This window comes from Chiloscyllium punctatum, chromosome 6, assembly GCF_047496795.1.
Source record: "Chiloscyllium punctatum isolate Juve2018m chromosome 6, sChiPun1.3, whole genome shotgun sequence".
Taxonomy (NCBI): Eukaryota; Metazoa; Chordata; class Chondrichthyes; order Orectolobiformes; family Hemiscylliidae; genus Chiloscyllium; species Chiloscyllium punctatum.
The window spans coordinates 5,435,390-5,451,201 of NC_092744.1; the positions used below are offsets into that span (position 1 = coordinate 5,435,390).

Genomic DNA, 15,812 nt, shown 5'->3' on the forward strand with positions numbered 1-15,812 from the left:
GTTTAGTGCCCACAGATCTCACAAAAGACCTATTGACGAGCTTTTTACAGCTAATGTTCAAGGTACTCAATCCTCATCCTTCTCCTTACAGTGTCTAGTATCACTAAAGTAAAATGTTAATCACTAAATAAAGAAGGAAGAAATTCACCTCCAGACTCCCATTTATTTATAGTAAATGCTAACTAATCCTTTATCCAATTTAAGAAAATAAATTTTCATTGAAAGCAAATTTACAATTTGACTCATTGCTCAAATGAGATACTGGATTAGTGGTGCTGGAAGAGCACAGCAGTTCAGGCAGCATCCAACGAGCAGCGAAATCGACATTTCGGGCAAAAGCCCTTCATCAGGAATAAAGGCAGTGAGCCTGAAGCGTGGAGAGATAAGCTAGAGGAGGGTGGAGGTGGGGAGAGAGTAGCATAGAGTTGACACTGTCCTATCCCCCCTAGTCCAGGAACTCCCCACATACGTTCGAGACACCACCAACGCCCTCCACCTCCTCCAAGACTTCCGTTTCCCCGGCCCCCAACGCCTTATCTTCACCATGGATATCCAATCCCTCTACACCTCCATCCGCCATGACTAGGGCCTCCAAGCCCTCCGTTTTTTCCTCTCCAGACGTCCCCAACAGTACCCTTCCACTGACACTCTCATTTGTTTGGCCGAACTGGTCCTCACCCTTAACAATTTCTCCTTTGAAACCTCCCACTTCCTCCAGACCAAAGGCGTAGCCATGGGCACACGTATGGGCCCCAGCTATGCCTGTCTCTTTGTTGGCTATGTGGAACAGTTGATCTTCCGTAATTCCACCGGCACCACTCCCCACCTCTTCCTCCGCTACATTGATGACTGCATTGGCGCCACCTCGTGCTCCCACGAGGAGGTTGAGCAATTCATCAACTTCACCAACACATTCCACCCTGACCTTAAATTTACCTGGACTATCTCTGACACCTCGCTCCCCTTCCTGGACCTCTCCATCTCCATTAGTGACGACCGACTTGACACTGACATTTTTTACAAACCCACCGACTCCCATAGCTACCTGAATTACACCTCTTCCCACCCTATCTCTTGCAAAAATGCCATCCCGTATTCCCAATTTCTCCGCCTCCGCCGTATCTGCTCCCAGGAGGACCAGTTCCACCATAGGACACACCAGATGGCCTCCTTCTTTAGAGACCGCAATTTCCCTTCCCACGTGGTTAAAGATGCCCTCCAACGCATCTCGTCCACATCCCGCACCTCCGCCCTCAGACCCCACCCCTCCAACCATAACAAGGACAGAACGCCCCTGGTGCTCACCTTCCACCCTACAAACCTTCGCATCAACCAAATCATCCGCCGACATTTCCGCCACCTCCAAACAGACCCCACTACCAGGGATATATTTCCCTCCCCACCCCTTTCCGCCTTCCGCAAAAACCGCTCCCTCCGTGACTACCTGGTCAGGTCCACACCCCCCTACAACCCACCCTCCCATTCTGGCACTTTCCTCTGCCACCGCAGGAACTGTAAAACCTGTGCCCACACCTCCTCCCTCACCTCTATCCAAAGCCCTAAAGGAGCCTTCCACATCCATCAAAGTTTCACCTGCACATCCACCAATATCATTTATTGTATCCGTTGCTCCCGATGTGGTCTCCTTTACATTGGGGAGACTGTACGCCTCCTTGCAGAGCGCTTTAGGGAACATCTCCGAGACACCCGCACCAATCAACCACACTGCCCTGTGGCCCAACATTTCAACTCCCCCTCCCACTCTGCCGAGGACATGGAGGTCCTGGGCCTCCTTCACCGCCGCTCCCTCACCACCAGATGCCTGGAGGAAGAATGCCTCATCTTCCGCTTCGGAACACTTCAACCCCAGGGCATCAATGTGGACTTCAACAGCTTCCTCATTTCCCCTTCCCCCACCTCATCCTAGTTTCAAACTTCCAGCTCAGTAACTGTCCCCATGACTTTTCCGGACTTGTCCTATCTGCCTATCTTCTTTTCCACCTATCCACTCCACCCTCTCCTCCTTGACCTATCACCTTCATCCCCTCCCCCACTCACCCATTGTACTCTATGCTACTCTCTCCCAACCCCCACCCTCCTCTAGCTTATCTCTCCATGCTTCAGACTCACTGCCTTTATTCCTGATGAAGGGCTTTTGCCCGAAACGTCGATTTTGCTGCTTGTTGGATGCTGCCTGAACTGCTGTGCTCTTCCAGCACCACTAATCCAGTATTTGGTTTTCAGCATCTGCAGTCATTGTTTTTACCTTGCTCAAATTAGATAGTTTGGAGAGCAAACTTTACGAATTAAGCTGCAGTCCCTTGTTGTAAATACAGAGGAGACAGGAGTGTCAACATCAGCTGATTTTTTTTGATCAATAGATTTAATGCTGATCATTCCTTTTGCTGATGTTTAATCCATGTGTCAGTGGCATAGTGCGGAATAGAGAGACTAATTTAGGAAGACCCAGTGGAGGAAGTGAAAAGATATGGTCTGGCCTTGGGGAGGGATCAAGTCAAGTTGACAGAATAACTTACACAAACTTTATTTTTTGCAAAGATGTTTCTCCAAAGTTTAATCTTCCCGCAAGCGAGACCCGGTGACAGTACACTCAGGAAAGGACATGATTGAATAGCAGCTGCCTGTAAAATAGGGGCTGAAAATAACTAGTTTATTATAGCCTAGCTGCACCTGTCCCCTCCTTCCCTGAAATCCAGGAGCATCCTCATGGGCCCCAGCTATGCCTGCCTCTTTGGTAAAAACAATGACTGCAGATGCTGAAAACCAAATACTGGATTAGTGGTGCTGGAAGAGCACAGCAGTTCAGGCAGCATCCAACGAGCAGCGAAATCAACGTTTCGGGCAAAAGCCCTGCCTCTTTGTCAGCTACATGGAACAGTCCATCTTCCACAGTTACACCTGCACCATTCCCCACCTGTTCCTCCGCTACATCAATGACTGCATCGGCGCCACCTCGTGCTCCCACGACACCGCAGGAATTGTAAAACCTGCCCCCACACCACCCCCACCCCCCTCCCACCTCCTCCCTTACCTCCATCCAAGGCTCCAAAGGAGCCTTCCACATCCATCAAAGTTTCACCTGCACATCCATCCATGTCATTTATTGTATCTGTTGCTCCCGATGCGGTCTCCTTTACATTGGGGACACAGGACGTTTACTCACAGAGTGCTTCAGAGAACATCTGAAGCACCAATCAACCCCATCGCCCTGTGGCTGAACATTTCAACTCTCCGAGGGCATGCAGGTCCTGGGCCTCCTCCATCGCCATTCCCTTACCACCTGACACCTGGAGGAAGAACGCCTCATCCTCCACCTTGGGACCCTCCAACCCCTGGGCACCAATATGAATTTCACCAGTTTCCCCATTTTCTTCCCCCCACCTTACCCCAGTTCCAACCTTCCAACTAAGCACCGCCCTCATGACCTGTCAATCTTCCATCCCACCTATTCACTCCACCCTCCTTTCCAACCTATCACCATCAACCCCACCTCCATCCACCTATTGTACTCCCAGCTACCTTCCCCCAGCCCCGCCCCCCCTTCCCATTTATCTCTTGGCCCGCTTGACTCAAAGCCTCATTCCTGATGAAGGGCTTTTGCTCGAAACCTCGATTCTCCTGCTCCTCAGATGCTGCCTGACCTGCTGGGCTTTTCCAGCACCACACTCTTCTTCCCTGAAATCCATTTTTTGTGCAATTTCAAATTATTGGGATAAACATTTCTCTGCAGATTATGTCAGTTCTCAAAGGATATATCTGTGTCCCATGCTGATCTACCAGTTCAATCTGGCTAATGTTCTTCAATGAGATTAATAAGGAAACAAACACAGCCCCCAGAAATATCTGTCTTTGAAAAACTGACTAAATCTGCATAGCCACCATTTAAACTGGTGTTCTTTGATTATTTTGTTCTTGAATATCTGTTTTTTCTGTGGATTTTTTGTGCTATTTTGTTTTCTCCTTGTCAAGGTAAGGAATTTTCTTTGAGTCTAGAAATTGACTAACCTTCACCTCCCCAGCCCCAACTCTTAGACAAAGGACAGAAACCCCACCAAGGCATATTCTGTTTGACACTGTGACCAACTTCCTCAGTAATGGATCCCACCCACTCATCTGAACTCAAACAAACTCACCGCCTTGCCTTGCCAACGCTGGAGGTCAGCCTGGAAATGACTATTCTCAAGCATGCAAACAAAACTGTCGGAAGTAGGAGCAGGACGAGGCCATTCAGCCCTTTGAGACTGCTCCACCATTCCATATGATCCTGACTGATCATCCAACCCCTGTTCCCGCTTTCTCCCCGGGCGACCTGAGAACTATGTCTAACTCCTTCTTCAAAACATTCAATGTTTTGGCTTTAACGGCTTTCTGTGGCAGAGAATTCTCTTCAGCTCTGTCTGAAATGGCTGGCCTTTAGACTTTGACCCCTGGCTCTGTAGTGCCTTCATGTGCCATTTCTTTGTTGATTTGATTGTAACAGGCGGTCTCCTGGTTAAAATTCACAAGTTCATAGATCGAGTCGATAGCCAGAGACTATTTCCCAGGGCAGAAATGACTAACACGAGGGGGGGTCATGGTTTGAAGCTGGTTGGAGGAAAGTATAATGGGGATATCAGAAGTGGGTTCTTTACACAGAGAGTTGTGAGAGCATGGAATGCGTTGCCAGCAGCAGTTGTGGAGGCAGGGTCACTGGAGACATTTAAGAGACTCCTGGACATACATATGGTCACAGAAATTTAAGGGTGCATACATGAGGATCAGTGTTCGGCACAACATCGTGGGCTGAAGGGCCTGTTCTGGCTGTACTGTTCTATGTTCTATACTGGCTGTATAAATTGATTGCCATATTCATCTGCATGTCAGGGGTAATCTCAAATGGATGTGAAATCGCAGGGAAGTTGCAGTGATTTGAAAAGTGCTACCTAACAATCTGTCTTTGCATTGCAATACCGGCCAACATCGTGAGCAATTCCGTGATCACCAAAAAGGGGCAATTCTTTTCCTGCAAAACCCCTTTCGAGTGGGATCACTGGTGCACACAGTGAATTTTCTTATTTCTCACGCCACTGCTAATCTTCTCTTTGAGTAATAAGAGATGTGATTATTGCCACATTGTCTGTGTTTCAGGCTGTGTCTTCGCTGGGCACAGGCCTGTTTGCTAAGCCAGAGGAAGTGCTACATGACTCCAAGTGTCCTTTAGCAGACCATAGCACCAACAGCCCCCACTCCCACACCCCTACCCCACCTCTGGAAGACTTGGCAAAAGTGGGAACTGCAGATGCTGGAGATCAGAATCAAGATTAGAGTGGTGCTGGAAAAGCACAGCAGGTCAGGCAGCATCCGAGGAGCAGGAGAATCGATGTTTCGGGCAAAAGCCTTTCATCAGAAACCATCAGGATGCTGCCTGACCTGCTGTTCTTTTCCAGCATCACTCTAATCTTGACACCCACCTCTGGGAGAGTTTCCTTTTGGCTTTTATACAGTTCAGGGTTTTTGGGGCCATGTGTTGTTTAACACGTTCTTTACCTCATTCAGGTCATATAACTGTTGATGCTCCGGGCTGCTTTTATACTTTCTGGAACAGACTTGGAGAAGTTTCGGCTTTGAATCTTGAGTGAGTCAAACTCACCCTTTCAGTGATTCAAGGCGAACCTTGAAATTGATCGAGGTCAGTAGATTCTGTCAGAGACTATAGAGGCAGCTGGTCCTCATCAATAGATGTTTTTACAGAATCAGTTACAATACAGATAGCATTCAGCACACAGGCAATCTCTAATGGACGTCATGCACCATTGAAAACCATAATTACTGTGTAAAAGTGAAGGAGGTAATCTCTGTTAACGGTGCATAATACCAACAATTCCCTTGAGTTCAATTCAGTCGGTCTCACTTGTTTTCCAGGACATGTGCACACCTCGTCAATTATACACCCTCTGCTGAAAGGCATAAATGGGTGGCCTCTTTCTGATAATAGGAACCTTGAGTTTCCATTAGCTCTTTCTTCAGAGGTTGTTTTGAATGGTAAAGTAGCTATAGTCCTACTTTAAGACTATAGGTCTGCTCCCTCGTTAGAGAGAGCGAGGGACGAATGGTGATGGTTTAACCTGAAGGTCACCACACCTCAGCTAAAGGGACACGTAGAGAAGGAGAGTCTTTCATGATCACCTCAGATGGTGTGGGGATTGAGCCCTGCTATTGTTGTCACCCTATATTGCAAACCAGTTGGCGCCCAGTGGCTAGTGGTGTGCCTCAGGGATCAGTGTTGGGACCCCAAATGTTTACAACTACAAAAATGTAAAGATGATCTGTAACCTGTTGGAGTTGTAAAGGTGGCGAGAGTAATTGAAAACTTGATTGGGGGGATGTACTCAACAGCTAAAATGACACATTGAGAGCTCTTCATTTCCAAGTCGCACTGCTTTGCAACAGTAATGATGGAGGGGGTGGGGGTGATGCTGTTCTTCAGTACGGGTAAACAGGAGGCCTCCAGTGAATGAGTTTGTGACTTTTCACAGCTAATGCAGCATGAACATCAACACCAGGTAGTGTGAAAACTAACCTGAGGGAACTGTGAGTTCACAACTTGTGGCATTTTCATTTCACATTCACCTCTAGATCCAATCTTTTAACTTTTCATTTTCAAAACCTTATTATCATTTAATGACCTTTTTAATTCTGGCTTTCTGTTCTTCCAATAGCCTTTTAGCTTCTGTTTGATTTGATGAAATGGTCCAATGGTAGGGTGAGCCAATTCCAGACAGTCAGCTTTCCCATGTTTCCCAGGACACAGGTGGGTCAGCATGTCGGGGTTAACTTGAAATGGTCGTAGTTCCTCACAGCGTGAGCTAAAGCAGCAATGTTTCCAGATTGGGGAAGGTCATTCTCCAATGAGGAACAAAAACAGAAGTTGCTGGAAAAGCTCAGCAGCATCTGTGAAGAGAAATCTGAGTTAATGTTTCGGGTCCGGTGACCCTTCCTTTTCCAGTGACTTCTGTTTTTGTTTCTGATTTACAGAATCTGCAGTTCTTTTGGTTTCTACGATCCAATGAGGGATGGTTGGGTGGACAGCAGCAGCTACAGACTGATGGCTTAGAAGGAGCAGTAGTCTTCAATTCAGATAAAGAGACCGTCTCTCCAACTGTTTAGATTATTATTCAAAATGCCCTTAGCGGCCAGACTAGGTCAGAAGGGGCACCTCTTCCTGTTCCAGCTGTCGCCAAGCAAGTACGTTGGGCCTCAAAGCCTACCTGGAGTATAATCCCACTGGTCTACCATCGCCAAGCAGCCTCCAAGATGGCCGCTGTACTCCCTGAGGACTCTGGGAAGCTGGAATACTCCAGCCTGCCTCTGACAATGGACCTTTATAGGCATTACGACTCACACTCAGGTAGCCCTGTTAACTCTGGGAAAATAATACAAGGGCAGGGAAGAAATATAGAAAATAAGAGTAGGATTCGGCCATGCAGCCCTTCAAGCCTGCACTGTCATTCGTAGAAACATAAAAAATGGGGGCAGGATAGAAGACCAAAAGGAATAGGAACAGAAGTGGGCCATTCGGCCCCTCGAGCCTGCTCCACCAATCAATAGGATTGTGGCTGATCCGACATTCCTCGCGTCCACCTTCCTGCCCTTTCCATGTAACCCATAATTCCCTGACTGATCAAAGTCTCTCTCAGCCTTGAATATCGACGCGGACTTCGCCCCCACACCTCTCTCTGTGGCAAGGAGTTCCAAAGACCCACAACCCTCTGAGAGAAGAAACTCCTTATCTCAGTCCTAGATGCTGACGCCATATCCTTGGACTGTGACCCATGGTTCTAGAGACCCCAGCCATCTGAAGCATCCTTCCTGCATTTACCCTGCCGAGTTCTGTTTGAATGTTATAGATTTCTATGAGATATCTCCTCATTCTTCTAAACCCCAGTGAATACAATCGTAACTGTCTCACTCCCTCCTCATACGTCAACCCTGCCACCCAGGGTTCAGGCTTGTACATCTCCCTCCATCGCCAGAACATCCTTCCTCAGATAAGGAGACCAGAACTGCACACAATACTCCAGGTGTGATCTCACCAAGGCCCTGTTTAACTCCAGCAAAACATCCCTGCTCCTGGACTCAATCCTGTCATTATGAAGGCCAGCTTAACATTCCTTACTGCCTGCTGCCCCTGCATGGTTCCTTTCAGTACAAGAACACCAGGTCTTGTAGCACCTCCCTCTTTGCCAATCAGTCGCCATGGATGCTGTCAAGAGTGTGTTGCTGGAAAAGCACAACAGGTCAGGCAGCATCTGAGGAGCAGGAAATTCGATGTTTCGGGCAAAAGCCTTTCATTGGGAACGAAGTTGATGAAGGGCTTTTGCCCAAATGGTATCAGTTGGCTGGCATTGCCACCAGAACTGTGACAATTTACACTGTCCACCTCAGGTAAAAACAATGACTGCAGATGCTGGAAACCAGATTCTGGATTAGAGTGGTGCTGGAAAAGCACAGCAGTTCAGGCAGCATCCGAAGGGCAGGAAAATCGACGTTACAGGCAAAAGCCCTTTGCCCGAAACGTCGATTTTCCTGCTCCTCAGATGCTGCCTGAACTGCTGTTATTTTCCAGCACTGTTCCCCTCAGCACTCCCCCCTCATCTTAGAGGCAAAAGTCTGGGTCTGTCACCAGAGGGTGTCCTACCATGTATTATGAGTCTGTAAATCTCGGCACTGGGGAGCTGGGCACTGAATGGATACCGGGCCAGATGTGTGGCCTAGTACTAAAGGAAGTCAGTGACAGAATGCAGAAGTTGCTGCCAGTTGGTCCGATCACTTTTCATCAGGAGGTGGAGAAGTCAAAGTTTGTGGTGTAACCCTCCTTCAGGTCCCCACCTCCTGACACTGCCTGGCCTGTTGTGTTCTTCCAGCCTCCTGTCTGTCTATTTAGTAGTTGAACATCTGCAGTTTTTCTCTTCTCGCGATCCCTGTCAAACGGAGGACCTTAACCTGACGTGGATTGTTTCCTGAAGTGCACAATGAGAGCCTGAGGCTGTGTCATCTCCCATAGCCTCAGAGCCTCCAGCATGCGGAGGTCACCTATCAGTGCAGGAGCTGCAGCAGGACAGCCAGCATGGATACTTGCAGCTTCCAAAACTTTAATCTAAAAATCATTTTGTTCTCCTTTCTTAAATAATTCTGTTCACAGCAGCATGCCTGTCTTGGAAAACACTAATTAACATTTGCACAGGCTCTGCACTTTGTAATGACACAGTAAGAGTTTTTAATAAGGACCGTCACTTTGCCTGGGGGGGGTGGGGGGAGGTGGAAAAGACGGATGTTGACCTTTTAAGGTGGTTGATTTATTCTCAATCCTGTCAGTCAAACTGTTTCTGGAGCGGGAACTTTATCTCTTCATTTGACACAGGAGAACTGTGTGACATGTGTCAGGGGAATCATTGCTAAAGTCCTCCAGACAACTTCAGCCTTGTCAGTGAGAAGATTAATGACTTCCTTTTCAAGATATGCAAGCCCACACCATTCATACAAATCTGCCAGTCTGGATCCTCACTAATGTCTGTCATTAACTACAGATAAGAACTCACTGTATACTCTCTGCCTATCTATAGTGACAGCATGATTAATTCTGCTGTTTTTTCAAGAGATTCATCTCCTGATCTATGAAGAGGGATTATGGAACATCCTCACTCACACCTCACTTATTTTCTTACAGATAGCTGAAAGAGTAATTGACAGGTTTCTGGTTTGACCTGGTGATAGCAGGAGGGATTGGAGGGTTTCAGCTACAGGGAGAGGCTGAACAGGCTGGGGCTGTTTTCCCTGGAGCTTCAGAGGTTGAGGGGACCTTACAGAGGTTTACAAAATGATGAGGGACATGGACTAGGTGAATAGGAAAGGTCTTTATCCTAGGGTGGGTCAGTTCAAAACTATAGGGCATGGGTTTAAGGTGAGAGGGGAAAGATTTAAAAGGGACCTGAGGGGCAACGTTTTCACGCAGTGGGTGGTACGTGTATGGCATGAGCTGCCAGAGGAAGTGGTGGAGGCTGGTACAATTACAGCGTTTGGGCGGGTACATGAGTGGGAAAGGATTAGAGGAATATGGAACAAATGCAGGCAAATGGGACTAGCTTAGTTTGGGAAACCTGGTCAGTATGGATGAGTTGGGCCGAAGGGTCTGTTTCCATGCTGTGTGGCTGTATGACTCTAAAGTGAGAATATCAAATTTGAGTGGTTCGTACACATTACAAAGCTCAGTCCTGGAATCACAGCCTTGCCGTGGCTCCCCCGATGTGTTTCATCATTTACTGGAACATGCCTGGAGTATAAAGTGCTGCTGTTTGCAGTGATATTAGTTTGTCCTTGGTGAAGCACAGGTACTGCTGAACACATTCTCTCCTGGATGTGGACAGTATGGGGTTATATATCTATCGGTTCACATCCATCTGTCTTCAGCAACAAGGGGATTAAGAAACTGATAAAGAAGGGGAAGATAGAACACATCACAAAACTAACAAGAACCCAAAAACACACAATAAAAGCTTCTCTTGGTATGTAAATTAGCAAAGATAAATATAGATCCAATTCAGACAGAGACGGGCAACTTTATAATGGGAAACGAGGAAATGGCAGAAAAACTGGAACACTTTGATAAAATAAAGAACTGCGAATGCTGGAATCTGGAAATATTGGAGAAACTCAGCAGATCTGGCAGCATCTGTGGAGAGAGAAGCAGAGTTAACGTTTCAGGTCGAGTGAAGAATTTCTCAGAGTTAACGTTGTAAAGAAGGATCACTGGACTCGAAATATAAACTCTGCTTTCATCCCATAAAATGATTTGAGTTTGTCTTCAAAGAGGACAATAGAAACAAAAACCAGCCCGAAGTACTAAAGGACCAAGGAACTGGTGAGATTAAGGAACTGAATGATATCAGTATTTAGTAAAATTGTAATACTGTGGAAATTAATTAACCTGAAAGTTTGTAACCCTTTGACCCTGCAGATCCATGTTAAATTGCTGAAAGAATTAACTGTGGAGATTGTGGATGTATTGGTGGTTGTATTCCAACATTCTATACACTCTGGAATAATTCCTATTGGTTGGAAAGTAGCAAATAGAACTCCCCAAATTAAGAAAGGAGTAAGAGTGAAGCTGGGGAACTGCAGATTTGTTAGCCAGATGTCAATCGTTCAGAAATCTGTTAGAAATAGATTATTGGGCACTCCAAAAATGATGGTAAGGCTGGGCCAAGTCAACATGAATTTAGGAGAGTGGAAAATCGTGTGTGACAATCTTGTTAGAGTTTTTTGAGGATGTTTCTAGCAAAGTAGGTACTTGGATAATTGGATTTATCAAAGGCTTTTGAAAACAAATTGCCTAATGTAAACTAAATTAGGCAAATGAGATGAGGTATAATGTATCGGCATGGATTTAGAATTGCTGAACTGGTAGAATACGGAGGAGGGACAAATGGGTTATTCTCAAATTGGCAGGTTGGTGTAGTACAATAATCAGTGCTTGGGCCCCAGCTATCTACAACCTGTATCGATGATTTGGATCTGGTACTAAATGTATCATTACATTTAGTAATGAAGTTTACTAAGCGTCATGATTAAATGTTACTAAATGTAATGATACAAGCCCTACAGTGTGCAAGCAAGCCACTCAGCCCATTGAGTCCACTTTGACTCTCCGAAGAGCATCCCCCACAGACCCACCCACCGTACCCTATCCCTGTCACCCTGTGTTTCCCATGGCTACTCCACCTAACCTACACATCACTAACATGTTTTTTTAGGTGGGAATGTGAGAAAGGTGCAATGATGCATCATTTTACTGACTGAATGGGCGGGAAAGAACTTGGTAGAAAATGAAATAACTCCACAAAGGCCGGTATCCCATCACCAAGTCTCTCTTTATTACTACAGGAACAGTCCTTGACTTTAGTAAGGCCTCAGTCAGAGTCAGCTACCAGAGCGTCAACATTTCTGACACTCCCTTCTTTTGTTTTCCTGTTTATAATATTTTATTAAACAAATTACAAAACACAGTTACAAAAAGCAGTTAACATTTACAGCTGTATACAACAGCAATTTTACATGGGAGGGGAGCAGCAAAGCCAGGCCCCAAACCCGACCGTTCAACCAGTTTAAAGGGAGATGAGGACAAACCTCAAATCCCAACACTCCCCTTTTTTTTTAAGCAGTGCCCTTCACATCAAAGGGCAATGCTGTGTGATCAAAACAGTGAAGGGGAGGGTAGGGACTAAATCAAAATAGAGTTGGACGGGGAAATGACACTCCCCTTTTTATCTGTCAACCAGGGCTCCCTGATTGGACAAATCAAGTAACTCTTATTCTATGAGGTCCAGCTGCTTGACCTCGTTACAATCCCTACTGAAAACAATGTGGAAAAATGTGAAGTTATCCACTTTGCCGGGAAAAATAGAAATGTGGAATGTGGTGAGAGATTGCAAACAACTGATGCCCAAATATACTTGAATGTGCATGATTAGAGTGGTGCTGGAAATGTACAGCAGGCCAGGCAGTGTCCGAGGAGCAGGAACATCGACGTTTTGGTCAGGAGCCTGCAAGTTCATGAGCCACGGCTAACATGTTGGTGTCACAAACAATTAGGAAGGTAAAAGGTGTTATATCCTTGTGAGGATGTCGATGCAATTGTACAATACCTTTGTGGGATGTGACCTGGAGTACTGTATAGTGTTGCTGCTATATACCAAGGAAGAGGTGCAACAGAGGTTCATCACACTAATTCCTGGGATGGTGGGATTTCTGTTTGCGGAGAGATGGAGGAGAATGAGCCTACAATCTCTAGAGTTTAGAAGGTTGCGAGGTGATCTTGTTGAAAATTGCCAAACTCTCCCAGAAGGTAGATGCAGGAAGGATGTTTCCCATGGCTACAGGGAGCTCTAGAGACAGACATTATTCCCTTTGCTTGTAGATGGTGAGAAAGTGAGTTGACTCTGGAGAGATACTCACTTCCTTCTCAAAAAACCCAATGAACTGTGGAAACTGGAAATCAGAAACAAAAACAAAAGTTGCTAGAAAAACTCAACAGGTCTGGCAGCATCTGTGGAGAGAAAACAGGCATCATTTAACTTATAATTCCAGATTCAATTCAAATTTTTAAAAAATTCATTCTTGGATGAGAATGTCACTGGCTAGTCCAGCATTTATTACCCAGAGGGAAGTTAAGTGTCAACTGTGGGTCTGGAGTCACATGTCAGCTAGACCAATCAACATAGTCATCATTAGAGCCTTAATTCCAGATTTGTTTGTATAGCTGTGGCAGGATTTGAACCCAGATCCCCAGAACATTATTTGGTTTCCTGGATTAATAGCCCAGTGATAACACCACTAGGCTGTCACCTCCCCCCCCAAATCCACCCTCTTCCTGGAACATTACCTGGATAATTGGATAGATAATCCAGCTACATTACACCAAAGCAGTACATATGCACTCCCCTTCTCCTCCCCATTGTCTTGGACAGTGACAAGGGAGCATTCTACATTTGAATGGAAATATACCATGGTCTGTGGGTGGGGGGTAGGCCAGGGTGTCACTGAAGGAATGGTCCCTGTGAAATGCTGAGAGTTGAGGGAGGGTAGGACATGTTTGGTTTTGTCTTCCTGCTGGAGGTGGTGGACATGCCAGGTGATGGTGATGTGATGGAAAGAAAGGGGAACTGTACTGTTGTTGTGGGGAGGAGGGGGAAGAGGCGAGACCAAAGTGTAGGAGATCGTTGTGGATCTTGTCAACCAGGGATGGGGGGGTGGTGCCCCCGTTGATAAGAAAAAGAGGTAATGATGAAAACAGTCCCTGCATTTGCTATTCTCTATTTGAGTCTCTTGTATCTTATGAAAGGAACACTCTCCCAGTGCTACAGAGGAAACAATCATTTTCAAACTGACATTATTCTGAATGTTCTCAGATCGATCCCTGTAGACAGCCACCATTTAATTCTCCGGTATCTGTGTGGTAAAAAGAATCTGTGCTTGTGTGATCCGAATGGTGCCTGATGAAAAGACAAGTATCAGCATTCGCTGAAATCTCTGAATGCTTCCCTCATAAATTCTTTAGTTCGGTATTGACTTTTTTTTAAAGCAAGAGAAAATTGTGTTTGTTCACATAGGAAGTGCACTAGGCCGTTCAGCCTTTGGACTGTTGGACGTGCACTTCCAATGCCAGTGCATACAAGGCTATTGGCAAAGTACTGGGAAATGGGATTAGAATCATTAAGCAGCTGTTTTTGACAGGAGAAGAGTTGATGGGCCGAAGAGCCTCTCTCTATGCTGTAGATCTCAATGACTCATTTAACTGATCCAAGCAGGTCTTTCTGTCCATCCAGCTCTCTCGGCTCCACACCCTTTTGTACTGTTTTGGTTCTACACTTCTACCTGTGTTTGAAAAAGTGATTAATAATTTTTGCATTGACTTTGTCTAGGATAACCCCCACCAGTAGCAAATCTGTCCAACCACTGCATCGATTTCTTACAAAACACTAAAAAATATGTCAATTAAGCCACTCCTCAGCTTTAATGTAGTTTGGATGCTGGATGTCTGAATTTAAAACAGAAATTACCGACCTGATTTGTCACCACCTGTAGAGCAAAACCCAGTTAATGTGTCAGGTTTCTGACCTTTCGTGATGAAAATGCACCAATGTGAAACGTTAAGCTGACCTCCCTCCCCATCGATATGGGATTTTCTGATGAACTGAGCACTTTAAGGGACCTGAGTTTGATGAGTCTGAGAATACTTCAATGTGATTGGCTGTTTGCCCTTGTTGTTGACAACACTGTTGCTGGATGCCTGGGGGTCCCCCTGACTTGGAGCCAGATTCAAACTGACACTGGGAAATGGGAACTGTGTACCCTGGAAATGGCTGGACCATTTGTGGATGGCTTTCTTTGAGGTTAACAGTGACCACTTCAGCTTCATTTGATTTGATTTGATTTGATTTGGCTTATTGTGGTCAAATGTACCTAAGTACAGTGAGAAGTTTTGTATTGCAAACAGTCCAGGCAGATCATAGCAAACACGGACTTAAGGTCACAGGATGCTTAGACCGATCGAGACATTCAGTGTTACAGCTGCACAGGAAATGCGCGAAGGAAGATCACCATTAGTGAGTTTTAAGAAGATTTGTAGCTCAGGTTGAGGTTCTGGATGTAGGTTTCCAGGTCTGTATAGAGTTTTTAAAGTTCATTAGCTGCTGTTTTAGCGGGTTGGTGGGCTACCATGATGCCAAGAGGTCTGAGTAGTCCTAGGACAAGTCAAAGAGTGACACGCACCAGAATCCCTAGAAGCATGGCATTCCAACTAGACCTCTATCAACAAACACATTGACTTGGATCCCATTTACCACTCCCTGAGAAAAAGTGAAGAAATGATGTCAGTACAGGAAATGATGTCACCACAGGAAATGGCATCACCAACCCAAGGAAACCTAAACACATAAATAGAAAGTGGGCCATATCGCCAGTGCTTCATCCGGAAGCTCACTGATGATGTTACCTAGCATAGTGACGAAACGTCTGAAAACAAACCTTCCAGCTCAGCGAGCAAACCTACATCCAGGAGATTATTTGAAGTTAGAGAGGTCCATTCAGAAATCTAATTACAGCAGGGGAGAAGCTGTTCTCAAACCTGTTGGTGCATGTGTTTAAACTCTTGTATCTTCTGCCTGATGGAAGAGGTTGGAAGAGATTATAGCCGCAGTGGGAGAGGTCTTTGATGATGTTGGCTTTCAGCCACAATGAGAAGGATAGATGGAATC

At 45.8% G+C, this 15,812-nt stretch overlaps 1 protein-coding gene across 4 annotated transcripts in view; it reads left to right on the forward strand.

Moving 5' to 3' along the window:
• The window catches only part of dner (delta/notch-like EGF repeat containing), a 293,020-nt gene that overhangs the window by 186,335 nt on the left and 90,873 nt on the right, over window positions 1-15,812 (forward strand). The gene's annotated exons all lie outside the window — the stretch shown is intronic.